This window comes from Notamacropus eugenii, chromosome 4 (genome assembly GCF_028372415.1).
Source record: "Notamacropus eugenii isolate mMacEug1 chromosome 4, mMacEug1.pri_v2, whole genome shotgun sequence".
NCBI classification, from domain to species: domain Eukaryota; kingdom Metazoa; phylum Chordata; class Mammalia; order Diprotodontia; family Macropodidae; genus Notamacropus; species Notamacropus eugenii.
The window spans coordinates 24356826-24369304 of NC_092875.1; positions in this window are offsets into that span (position 1 = coordinate 24356826).

A 12479-nucleotide genomic window follows, 5' to 3' on the forward strand; every position below is an offset into this window, starting at 1 on the left:
AAACAAGGGGTGAGTCCCCATGATTTCATCAACCTTTAACAGTCTTGCATTAGAAATAAGCCTTCTGGGAGGTAGGGAGAGCCAGAGGTCACAGGCAAGTTAATGACTCTGCAGCCCTGAATCTCAGGAGTAGACAGAGAACAAGACTCCCATCCTTGCCACATAGGGGTTGGGCAAAATCTACAATCCACAGTTCCCAGAACTTTCACTTGGGTTGAGTATCGCTCTGTGCAGCTTTATCCTACTGAGGTTCCTCCCTTGCCCTGGGGAAAGGTTTGGCATGGCTGAGATGCCAAGCCCATATAATGACTCACCGAGCATGCTCCTTGAAAATGAGCTGGTAAGGTCAAGAAGATAGCTGCGATGTGAGTCTTTGCCTCTTTGGCATTTATTTTTCCAGACTTTCAGCCAGCCCAGAGCAGCAGTGATGGAGACTGTCCTCTAATTTCTGGGAAAGAAGACAAAACAAGCTCCATCATGCCCAGGTGAGCTGGGACCTGGGTAAGGACGCTCGGCCCATGACTCATACCAACCAGTGACTTGTAATTTCTGCTTGCTGTCTCTGGGGTGCTTAGCCTGGGTTCCAGGAAGCAATCAGTGGTCTGCTGGCATATTTTTCACTTTTCCACAGCTAAGGAGGGAGATCCCAGGACAGGGACAAGGAGTTTCATGTCCATAGATGGCATAACCTATATTCCTTCACCATCACATGACAGGAACTATTGGATATCCTATATCCCTCAATGATGGCAGTAATGATATGCCAAGTTAGTGACCTCCTACTATGTGGAAGGAGCAGATTAACAGGGGCCTGGTAACAACACATCCCAGAGATGTGTATCCCTGGGCACAATCATAGGTTTTAGAGATTTAGAGCTGGGAGACACCTCGGAGGGCATCTAGTCCAGCCATTTTACAAATCAGGAAACTGAAGCCCAGAGACTGGCTCAAGATCATGCAGTAAGTGGCAGATGCACTTAGCACTTGAGCACCCTTGTACAGAGTTCTAGAATCCTCACATCTAGGGTATCTGCAAGTTATGATGCCTTGCCTCCCACATAAACACATATCATACCACCACCTCTTAACCCACCAGCAAACAAGGAGCATTTATTAATTAGCTACAATATGCAAAAGAGAGGCAGTGTTGCCTAGAACTAGCCTTGGAGCCAGGGAGACCTAGATTCCAGTCCTGATTCATACTGGCTATGTGACCTGGGGCAAAGTCTATCATCATATCTGACCCTTCATGAGCCCTTTTGGGGTTTTCTTGAGGAAGATACTGGAGTATTTTGCCATTTCCTTCTCCAGCTCATTTTACAAATGAGGAAACTAAGACAAACAGAAGTAAGTGACTTGCCCAGAGTCACACAGCTAGTAAGTATCTGAGGCTGAATTTGAACTCAGGTCTTCCTGACTTCAGGCCTGGCACTCTATCCATTGTACCACCTAGTTAGTTACCCTTGCCTCCCACATAGTAAGTGCTTGACAACCGACCAACTGAATGATGACTTCTCACATTTGTAGGCAGTTCTATAAGACTAGATGCAAAGAAACTTCTGGCTGGATAGATAGAACTGAAAGATAGAATTTCTTTATCTGTGAATTCCCTGTACCAATGAAATCACAGGTCCAGTTCCCATCTCTGTCCCTTGCCTTTAGACAAGGCTCAATGATAGGCACTAGGGTTACCAATACTGAAAGAGTACCTGGCCTCATTTCCCAAGGGGATCTCCCCCTTGAGTCATCATCCCTTATCTCCCCACTTCTCATTAACCTAGATCCAGCCTTTCCCTCTCCAGAGGCATCTCCTGGTCCTGAGAACTTCCAGTTGAACCTCAGCATCCACTGAAAGCCAGAGAAGAGCAGCCAGATCTGGCCTCCCCAATCTCCCAAGCCCCATGAGTCCTCAGGGAAGGGGCAAGGAATGCAGAAAGTCCCTAGGAATGTTTCAGGTAGTAATCATTCATCTCTAGGGTGTGCCTTGGGAAAACTCCTGGGAGTAAAAGTTTCAGAAAAGAACCTAAAAGGATGGGAAGGTAAAAGTGATTGAGGGACTGTTAGGTAGGAATTAAGAAATAGAACCAGAGATGGAATTCTAGGACCTTCCTGGGGACTATGCAGCCCTCTACTTGCAAACTATTAATAGGGAATATTTTGTGTAGACATTCTCTCTCTCTCTCTCTCTACATATATAGATATATATACACATACACATATTGATAGGGGATATTTTGTGTAGACACTCAATATATATGTACATATATACATGCATACATATATACACACATATTGGTGTGCATATATGAATATATATTTATATATACATGTGTGTATGTATGTGTGTATACATGTTGTCCCCCCAGACTAGATTCTAAGATCTTAGTGAACAGGGACTTGCACTTTTGTCATTCAGACACCTAGCACAGTCCTTGGCTCACAGTAGGAGCTTAATAAAGTGCTAGTTTAATAATTGATCGGTCTCTCTCTTGAGCTGTCTTCTAGCCGCCAATACCCTACTCAGTACAAATCAAGTTAGGCTCATAAGAAAAGGACTTTCTAGATTTTTTTTTTCTATTTGTTTAAAACCCTCCCAACTCTTGTCTAGATTTCTCAGATGCTAAAGTTGGGGGCCATGGTCCCCAGTTTCTTCATCTGTAAAATGAAGGGGTTGGACTATAGGACCTTTAAGATTCCTCTTGCTTTAAATCTATGTTCATGTGATCCTATGTTCAATCAACAAATGTTGATTAAGGTCCCACTATGTGCCGAGCACAGTGCTAGGAACTGAGAACACACACACACACACACACACACACACACACACACATAAAAAGCAAAAACAGTCCTTGTCTTCAAGGAAGTCACAGACTAATAAAAAAGGAGGGAGAAGGAAAGGAGAGGAAAGGAACATGCATTTATTAAATGCCTACTATGTGCCAGGAACTATGCTAAGCACTTTACAAATATCATCACATTTTATTCTCACAGTAACAGTGCTATTTTGCACTGTTAGTGCACAGTAGGAAAGTGCTATTATTATCCCCATTTTACAGTTGAAGAAACTGAAGCAGACAGAGGCTAAGTGACTTGCCACGGTCACACAGCTAAGTAAGCATCCGAGAGCAGATTTTAACTCAAGTCTTCCTGACTCCAGATCTATCCACTCTATTCGCTGTGTCGCCTAGCTACCTGGAAAAAACAACATGTAACACCTGGGTATAAACAAGATATGTACAAGATAAATTGGAGATAATTAACCAAGGGAAGGCACTAGCATTAAAAGAGACTGGAAAAGTCTTGTTCTAAAAGGAGAGATTTCAGCTGAATTGAAGAAAGTTAGGAAAGGAGGTAAGGCATCTAGCACATAGTAGGTACTTAATAAATGTTTATCGATTGATTGAAAGGACAGAGCATTCCAGGCATGAAGGATGATTAGTTTGAATCCACCCTCTGATTCTTATGAGTGGGGAAAGGCTTCTGCTTCCCCTCTCCGAGGAATAAGACAATTCTACTATCTGGCCTCTGATGTCCCCTGTGGTACTAAACCTATCTATGGAAAGAGAGGAGAAGGGAGGTGAAGTGCTCTAAATATCTATCTTAAAGTTCAGCCTTCCAACCAGTTTCAGAGCAGAGAGTTCCCTCCCACCATGGAAATGGTCTAATCCTCTGATTGCAGAGAGAAAGAGAAAGCAAAAGGTGCTGGGGTAATGGAAGGGTCAGTCACTAGTTCCATGAGGCTACAAGCCTGAGCGAGGAAGAGAATCCTGGGTGTTCAGCCTCTTGGACTCCACCATACCTAACCCTCCTCCATCTCCAACTCTCTCCCAGAAAAAACTTCACTAAAAGGGCCTTGAGCCAGCTCTCACTGGGTAATGCTTTGGGGATCCTGTGCCTGGGGCTGGGGGACCAGCATTTGAAGTCTCTTGGGAGTATACTCAGGGCGAGGAACAGTCCTATAATTAACCACAATGATAATTAGAGAAACTTTGCCATGGTTTCTTCCGACAAACACTGTCTGGAGTAGCTGTCTCACCCTGATGGGGTGCCAAGCTCTCAGTTAACAGGCCTCTTGCCAAGTCCACCTGACATCCCAGAAAGCAGCAGAGAGACACCAAGGGCACAGGGGATGGTTGATCTGCATGCAGCAAGAAGAGACTTTAGAGGCAGTCTCGTCCAATCTCATTTTATGGATGAGGAAAGCAACCTGCTCAAAGTCACACAAGCAGCAAGAGACAAAAGCAGGATTTGAATTCAAGATCTCTGTTTCAAAATTCTATGTGTCCTTTACCTGGTGAGAGAGATGCAAGTCAGTGGATCAGAGGAACTTTAGAGATCCTTCCATTTAATTCTTTTCAACAAAGATGCATTTTTTATGTATTATGTACACGTCACTCACAAATTCTCACAGACTCCTAGGATTTGGGGATCAGAAGAGATCTTAGGTCTCATCCAGTCTAACCTATACTTGAATTAAAAGCAGCTGGCAGGTCAGTGGATAGAGCTTCTGGGCCTGGAGTCAAAAAGACCTGAGTTCAAATTCAACTTCAGACACTTCCTAGCTGTGGGACTCTGGGTAAGTCATTTAACCTCAGTTTTCTAAACTAAAATGGGGATATAATAATGATGACATCTACAATCCTTCATTATTCTGAGGATCAAATGAGATAAAATTTTTGAGTTTTTTTTAAGTTTTTATACAGTGCTTGGCACATAGTAGGCATTTAATAAATGCTTATTCCTTCACCTGCTCCCCCACTAGGTATCCTCTCTACCGATCAAGTGATTATCTAAACTCTTCCCCTTAGACATCCAGGGTCAGAGAACCAACTATCCTCCAGGGAAGTCTTGTGGGAATAACTCTGCCTATTAAGAGACATTTTTTGATATATTAAGTCTAAATCTGCTTCTCTACCAGGCACTGCTCCTGGTTCTGCCATCTGGAGCCAAGTTTCTTTTCTATACAGAAGGCCTTCAAATACTTAGAAACAAGTATTTATTAAGCACCTACTATGTGCTAGACACTCTGCTGAGCACTTGACAAATGCTATCTCATTTGATCCTTATAACAGTCCATAGAGGTAGGTGCTCTTATTATCCCCATTTAACAGTTGAGGAAACTGAGACTCAGAGATGGCCCATGACTTGTCCAGGATCACGCAGCTAGAAATCATCTGAGGTCAGAATTGAATTCAGGATTTCCTGTCTCCAAAACACCCAGAACTTTATCCACTCTCCACTGAGCTACCCAGCTGCCTTGAAGATAGCTCGTATGTCACACACACACACACACACACACACACACACACACACACACACACACACACCACTCTCACAAGTTTTAACTCCTCCAACCACTAAGAAATTGATCCTCATACAACATGCCCTTTTATTCATCTATCCCTCTACCATTTTACTCCCCCTCTTCTTGACCATGATCCCATTTATCACTATATAAGACCCCAACCAAGTGTAAGGAAGATGTAAGGGGTCAGAGAACAGGTCTGAGTCCAGCTCCAAAGGAAATGGCCCATCTAACTGTCTACCACCACTGCATTAAAATGTGGAGCCCAGAACAAAATGGTACAATTGAATGAGTGGCGGATTTGGAGTCAGAACTTGGGTCTAAATCCCAACTTTACTTCTGGCCCCTCACTATGGACTTGTGATAGCAGAGGCTCATGGTTGGTCCATGGATTCCCATTATGGGGGAGGCTATATCAAAGATGATTAATGACTACTTATGGGACCTTGGGCAAGTCATTTAACTCCTCTAGGCCTCAGTTTCTCAAACTGTAAAATGAGGAAGTTGGCTCAGCAACTGAGAGTCCTTCCTCTCTAAAGCTCTGATCTTCTCTGACTCTATAAGACAAGCTCAGTTTAAGAAAGAATACAAAGAGACCATGACCTCCTTTAGTGTAGATACTCCACGTCTCTTGATGTGGGCTAAGACTGTTTTAGTTTCTTTGGCTGTCGAGAAAATGTCATACAGTTGACTCCCATTACAATCACAGGTCTCCAGATTCACAGATTTTCTTCATCTTATTGATGATACTACACTATTGAACATGGTGCATAAAGATGAATAAATGAGAGAGCATTTATTAAGAGCTCACTGTGGGGACACTGGGGGTGCCATAGTGCTCACAGCACTGACCTTAGAGTCAGGAAGACTCATGTTCCTAAGTTCAAATCTGATCTCAGACACTTTCTAGCTGGGTGACCCTGGACAAGTCACTTAACCCTGATTGCCTCAGTTTCCTCATCTATAAAATGAGCTGGAGAAGGAAATGCCAAACCACTCCAGTGTCTTTGCCAAGAAAATCCCAAATGGGGGTCATGAAGAGTCAGATATGAATAAACAGCAGCACCTCTCAGGGTTGTTATGAGAATCAAAATGTGGTAATTGTAAAGAGCTTAGCACAGTCCTGGCACATAGTAAGCACTATATAAATGTTAGCTATTGCTATTAATAAAAGACAACTGGATTCTTATACCTGCTTCTGCATTCAATTGGTGACGTCATTTGGGTCCTCTTCAAAGACAAAGGACAACAACCATATCAATATATAATTTTGATTGAACACAAAGAAAATCCTAGCTTATACAGATACATCATTGGAAAAGGGCATTTTAACAGGCAAATAACATCTTAATAGTATTATGAAAATAAATTTGGCCTTGCCTTTCTTCCCCCAAAGGGGCCCCCCAAGGATGTAGGGTCCACAGTTTGAGAATCACTGGGCTAAAGGACTTGTTAATGCCTGAAGAAAGCACTTGGGTGGACATGGTCATCATCTTCATGCGTTTAATAAGCTGTTACCTAGAAGAGGGATCCAATTTCTTCTACTTGGCCCTAGACTAAATGCATTGGGAAGAAACTGCCTAAAAGCAGTTTTAAGTAAAACATCCTAGCAAGAACTGTCCAAAGTGGGATGGGCTGCCTTGGGAGGTAGGAGGTCAGAGGTACCAACCATCTCCAGGAGGTGGCTGAATGACCATTTCCTGGAGGTATAATGGATAGGGGTTTTGTTCAGGGACAGCTAGGACTACATGGCCTCTGCTGTGAGAAACAGATTCCCAATTCTGCCCACTTTCTTGAGCTTTTGCACTGGTGACTTTTGGTCATAGTCTCTCTTAGAAGGTTTCTACCACCACCTCTCTCAAAGGGAGAAAAGGATACTTCTCTCCTCTCCAGGCCCCATGTTTTTATTCTGTTTGGCTTTTAAAGCCTTTAAAGCCCTTTTAGACCCCTTCCTACTTGTCCAGTCCTCCTGTCTGTTACTCTCACCTATGTGCTCTATTATTCAGTGACATGGACCTCCTTTCTGTTCCTTGAAAAAGCCTTTGCAACTCTCAACTCTGTGCATTTTTACTGGCTGTTCCCCCAACCCTGGAATTCATACCATCTTCACTCCCACCTCCTAACTTCCCTGACTTCCTTCATATCCCAATAAAAATATCTTCTGCAAAACCCTTTCCAGGTCTCCCAGCATGCTAGCCCCTTCCTTCCTTTGAGATCACCTGCTTTTATCACATGTTTGCTTAGCTGTTTGCATGCTTTTTTTCTATTGGACTGTGAGCTGCTTGAGAGCAAGGACTTTTTCTTTTTGCCTTTCTTTGTAACTGAAGCACTTGGCACAGGGCCTGGCACATAGCAGGTGACTGATAAATGTTTGTTGACTTGACTTGGAGAAGCTTGCTCTCTTCACGAATTCATTTTCCTTGAGCAGACCCAGCTTATTCTCCTCCACTCAACCACCTCTTTGGCTCCACCTGTTATGATTCATTGGGAATAGGAGGTCAGATGAATCACCCAGAACGCACCCTACGTTTTTTCCCTTTGTTAATGGAGCATTGGTCTATTATTTTCCCATCTCTAAGGAAGGAGATTTCACAGTACCCAGAGTGGCTTGTGCATTCAACTTTTAATTCTTTCCAACTGGCCTAGTGCCTTACTTCCTTATGAGTCCCTGTAGGTCAGTGGGTATAGTTCCAAAATATCTCACTCCTGTGGAAGTACTAAGGCAAAAGATTGAGGCTGTAGGGCTGTCAGAGATGCATTATCAGAGCTGGGCAGGACCTCAGAGCAGGAAGAGTCAGAGCTAGAAGGGGCCTCAGAACAGGGAGTGTCATGGCTAGGAGGGGCCTGAGAACAGGCTGGGAAGGGCCTTAGAACAGACAAAGTCAGGACTGGGAGGGGCCTCAGAACTGTCTGGGAGGGGCCCTTGGAGCTCTTCTAAGAGAAGAGGACAATGATGAAGAAACTGAGTGCAAAAGAATGAAGGAAAATTCAATTCAACAAGCATCTATGAAGCACCACTGTGTACTAGGTGCTGGAGATAGAAAAACAAAAATACATTGATATTTACCCTTAAGGAGGATGCCCATCAATTGGAATGGAAGAAGCTGTGGTATAGGAAAGTGATAAAATGCTATTGTGCTATAAGAAATGATGACCAGGAAACTCTCAGAAAAACCTGGAAAGAGTTTTAAGAACTGATGCAGAGTGAAATGGGCAGAACCAGGAGATCATTGTACACATGCTGTACATGTAACAGCAACATGGTGTGATGATGATCAATTGGGAATGACTTAGCTCTTCTCAGCAATACAATGATTTAAGACAATCCCAAAGACTCATGATGAAAAATGCTATCCACCTCCAGGGAAAGATCTGATGTTGTCTGAATGAATACTGAAGCATACTGTTTCTCTTTCTCTGTTCCTTTTTTTCTTTCTTTTGGCTCAAGTTTTCTTCCACAAATGAACTAATATGGAAATAGTTTTACATGATTGCACAAGTATAACCTATATCAGATTTCTTACTGTTTCAGGAAAGGGTGAAGGGAGGAAGGGAGAGAATTTGGAACTCAAATTTTTTTTAAATGTTGAAAATTATTTTACATGTAATGAGAGGGGGAAATAAAATACTATTAATACAAAAAAAATTTACCCTCAAGGGGCTTACATTCTAATTGGATGGTAGAGGGTACAAAGGGGAAAGTAACCTACATCACAGAGTGGCTCAGTTTACATGCTTAAGGTGCTTTTCAAATCTTACAGAGCTTTAGAAATCCTATTTATCATGTTCACAGATCATTAAACATGGACTACATATAAAGTGTCACAGAATTTCAAGCTGTGAAAAGACTCTGGAACCTGTAGAATGCAGCCAAGAATCGCTTCTAGAGCAAATAGCTCACATGGGGTCACCTAGCTTCTGCTTGAAGATCTCCAAGGAGGAGAAACCATCACCTATAGAGATAGACCATTCCAATTTGGGGCAGCTTTCATCCTGATATAAAACCTAAAACTCTTAACAACCTCCACCCATTGCACCCCCAACCTATCCCCTTCAATCCTCTGGGCTAAGCATAGCAAGTCTATACAACCATCTTTTCAATACCTGAAGACATTTTCAGGTGGAGCCAAGATGGAAGAGTAAAAGCAGGGACTTGCTTGAGCTCTCCCCCTAAACCCCTCCAAATACCTGTAGAAAACTACTCTAGACAAATTTTAGAGCTGCAGAACTCATAGAGCAATGAAGTGAAGCAAATCTTCAGCCCAAGAAAACCTAGAAAGTAGATAGGAAGGGTATATCGCAGCAGGCTTGGAGCAGAGCACAGTGAGGCATGGGCCTTACTGGCATAGACAGGGCTGGGGCAGGCCTCAAGGGACTGAATCACTGGCAGCTGTGGCAATTTCCAGACTTCTCAACCCACAAATACCAAAGACAGCATATAAGGTCAGTGGGAATACTCTGTGAGATGTGGGTGAAAGAGGAGTCTAATCTGGCTGGGGGCAAGTCCCATGGGGGAGGTGGTGGCAGCAATAGCAGCAGAAGCAGCAGTGGCTGTTTCTGGAGCTCTGGGTCCACAGACTGTGGGGGATTGAATGGCTAATACAAAGTCCCTGAAGCCCGGGATATTACACCCTCACCCACTGGAGGCAGAGTCCTATCTTGACAAAGAATTTAAAAGTCGAGTATTTGGCCGGGAAAATGAGTAGACAGTGTAAAAAAAAACTCAGACTATAGAATCTTACTTTGGTGACAAAGGAGATCAAGAAGAAAGTAACAAAGTCAAAGTTCCTACATCAAAAGCCTCCAAGAAAAATATGAATTGGTTTCAGGCAATGGAAGAGCTCAAAAAGGATTTTGAAAATCAAGTAAGAGTAGTAGAGGAAAAATTGGGAAGAGAAATGAGAGTGATGCAAAAAAAAAAAATCATGAAAAATAAGTCAACAGTTTACTAAAGGAGACCCAAAAAATACTGAAGAAAATAATGCTTTAAAAAATGTACTGACCCAAAAAGTCAATGAGGAGAAGAATGCCTCAAAAAGCAGAATTGGCCAAATGGTAAAAGAGGTTCAAAAGCTCACTGAAGAAAATAATGCCCTAAAAATTAGAATGGAGCAAATGGAAGCTAATGACTTTATGAGATATTTTCATTGTATCATGGATTGCCTTGGGTCTGGTGAAGTCTATGGACTCCTTCTCAGACTAATGTCTTTTCCTTTTTAAATCATGATTAAAGGAAACACTCAATTTCATCTAGAAGTTAGTGAAAATAAAGATGTAATTTTTTCCCATGCAGGTTCACTGATCCTCTGAAATCTCTCCCCAGAACTCAAGTTAAGGATTCCTGCTAATTTTTTCAGGCTAACTATAATTTATTCCATGACTAATCTAGTGTGAATTCCAAGTCCTTTACCATCCTAGTTCCCCTCCCATTTTTGGAGCTCTCCAGGATATCAACATTCTTCCAAAGACCCAATTACCTAGATGAGAGAACAATACTCTCCATGTTATCTGTCCAGGACAGAGTATCATGGGACTATCATCTCCTTAGTACCAAACACACACACAAAAGAGAGACTCATCTTCAAATTGCATTGAATTATTGACTGTCATGTTATATTGTTGTGCCAAATTGAACTTGCTATCCACTCGAACCCCTAGATCTTTTCTTACAACATTATTGTCTAACCATATCTCTTTCTTGTCATAATTGATTTCTTGAACCCAAGTGTTAGACTTTACATTGAATGCGTACTTTCCTTAACCCCCACACTCCCCAGTCAGATATATAGTAAATGTTCTGAACAAATTATAGATAATCTAAGTGAAAAGGCATTGGCATTAATAGGAACTGATAGGGTGATGGGACCTGGACACCTAAAAGGAAAAGACTATGTCTTTGAAAGCAATCCAGTCCCTGAATTTTCCCATACATTTCAGTAGCCCATATCACTGGCACCTCCAGGGGAGGCATCTGGGCCACCTCAGCCCACCTAGATCACTTAATTAGTTTGCTCGACAGTCCTACCCAGACTACTTACTATTCCTTAAACCCATACAAATCCTTTCACTGACCTATCTGTATATAAGCATCAGTCTCACACCCATTAAGTCACTGTTTGCCTTACAATAAACCTTGCCACTTTGACAAGAAGATGGCTTGAGTGTCATTCCAGGCAGATATCGCCCTATACCCTGATATTTCAGGGTTCCAAGCAAACCCAAGTGGCATCAAAACCAAGAAAAGCTTCTTTCTTGGATCTGAAGGAAGCCAGGAAAACCAAGAAGCAGAGATGAGAAATGAGAGAATTCTAGGCATTGAGGACAACCATTGAAAATGTACAGAACTGGAGCAGCGGATAGAACATTAGCCCTGGAGGGATGAGGACCTGAATTCAAATCCAGCCTCAGTTGTGTGACCTTGAGCAAGTCATTTAACCCCAATTACCTCCCCACTCCCACCCCCCAAAAATGTACAGAGTCGAGAGATGTAGTATCTGGTTAAAGAGTTGCAAGGGGGCCAGTGTCACTGGCAGAAGATGTAAGAAACAAGACTGAGGTCTTCTTTGGGGGCTTTAGTTTTCTTAGGACTGTTCCCCAAAGCTTCCCACCATCACTGATGTCACTGATTTGCACAGATTTGCTGTGTATAGTTCCTGAATATTTTCTGATGGATCTTAGAGTCAACTCACCTGGAATGCCCTAATTTCCTCTTCTTCTTGACTTTCTGTCCCACCTTCATTTTGTCCCTCAAAATTCATCAAGATCAGGCTCTCCTGTCACTTTCTCTGTGAAGTTTTCCCTTCTTCAGTAGGAAATAATTTCTGCTTTTCTTATGAATAAAGGAATCAAGCATTTATTAAGTGCTTGCTGTAGACAAAACCCTTTGCTAGTCACTAGGGATACAAATAAAAAAGGCAGTCTCTGCATTCTAGAAACTCCCATTCTAATGGGAGACACAATTTATATGAAAGTTTTAGCTGCAAGTCTGATGGAGAGGTCCTATGGTCCTTACGAGACAGAAGCACTTATATTCTATTTTCATTTGTTTATTAAATAAATGTTAATGCCTATGCAAAGACAAAGATGACAATCCTTGCCCTGGAGGAGTTTGTACTGTATTAGAGAAGATAATATAAGAAAATATAAGATATATACAAAGTACATGCACGTAACT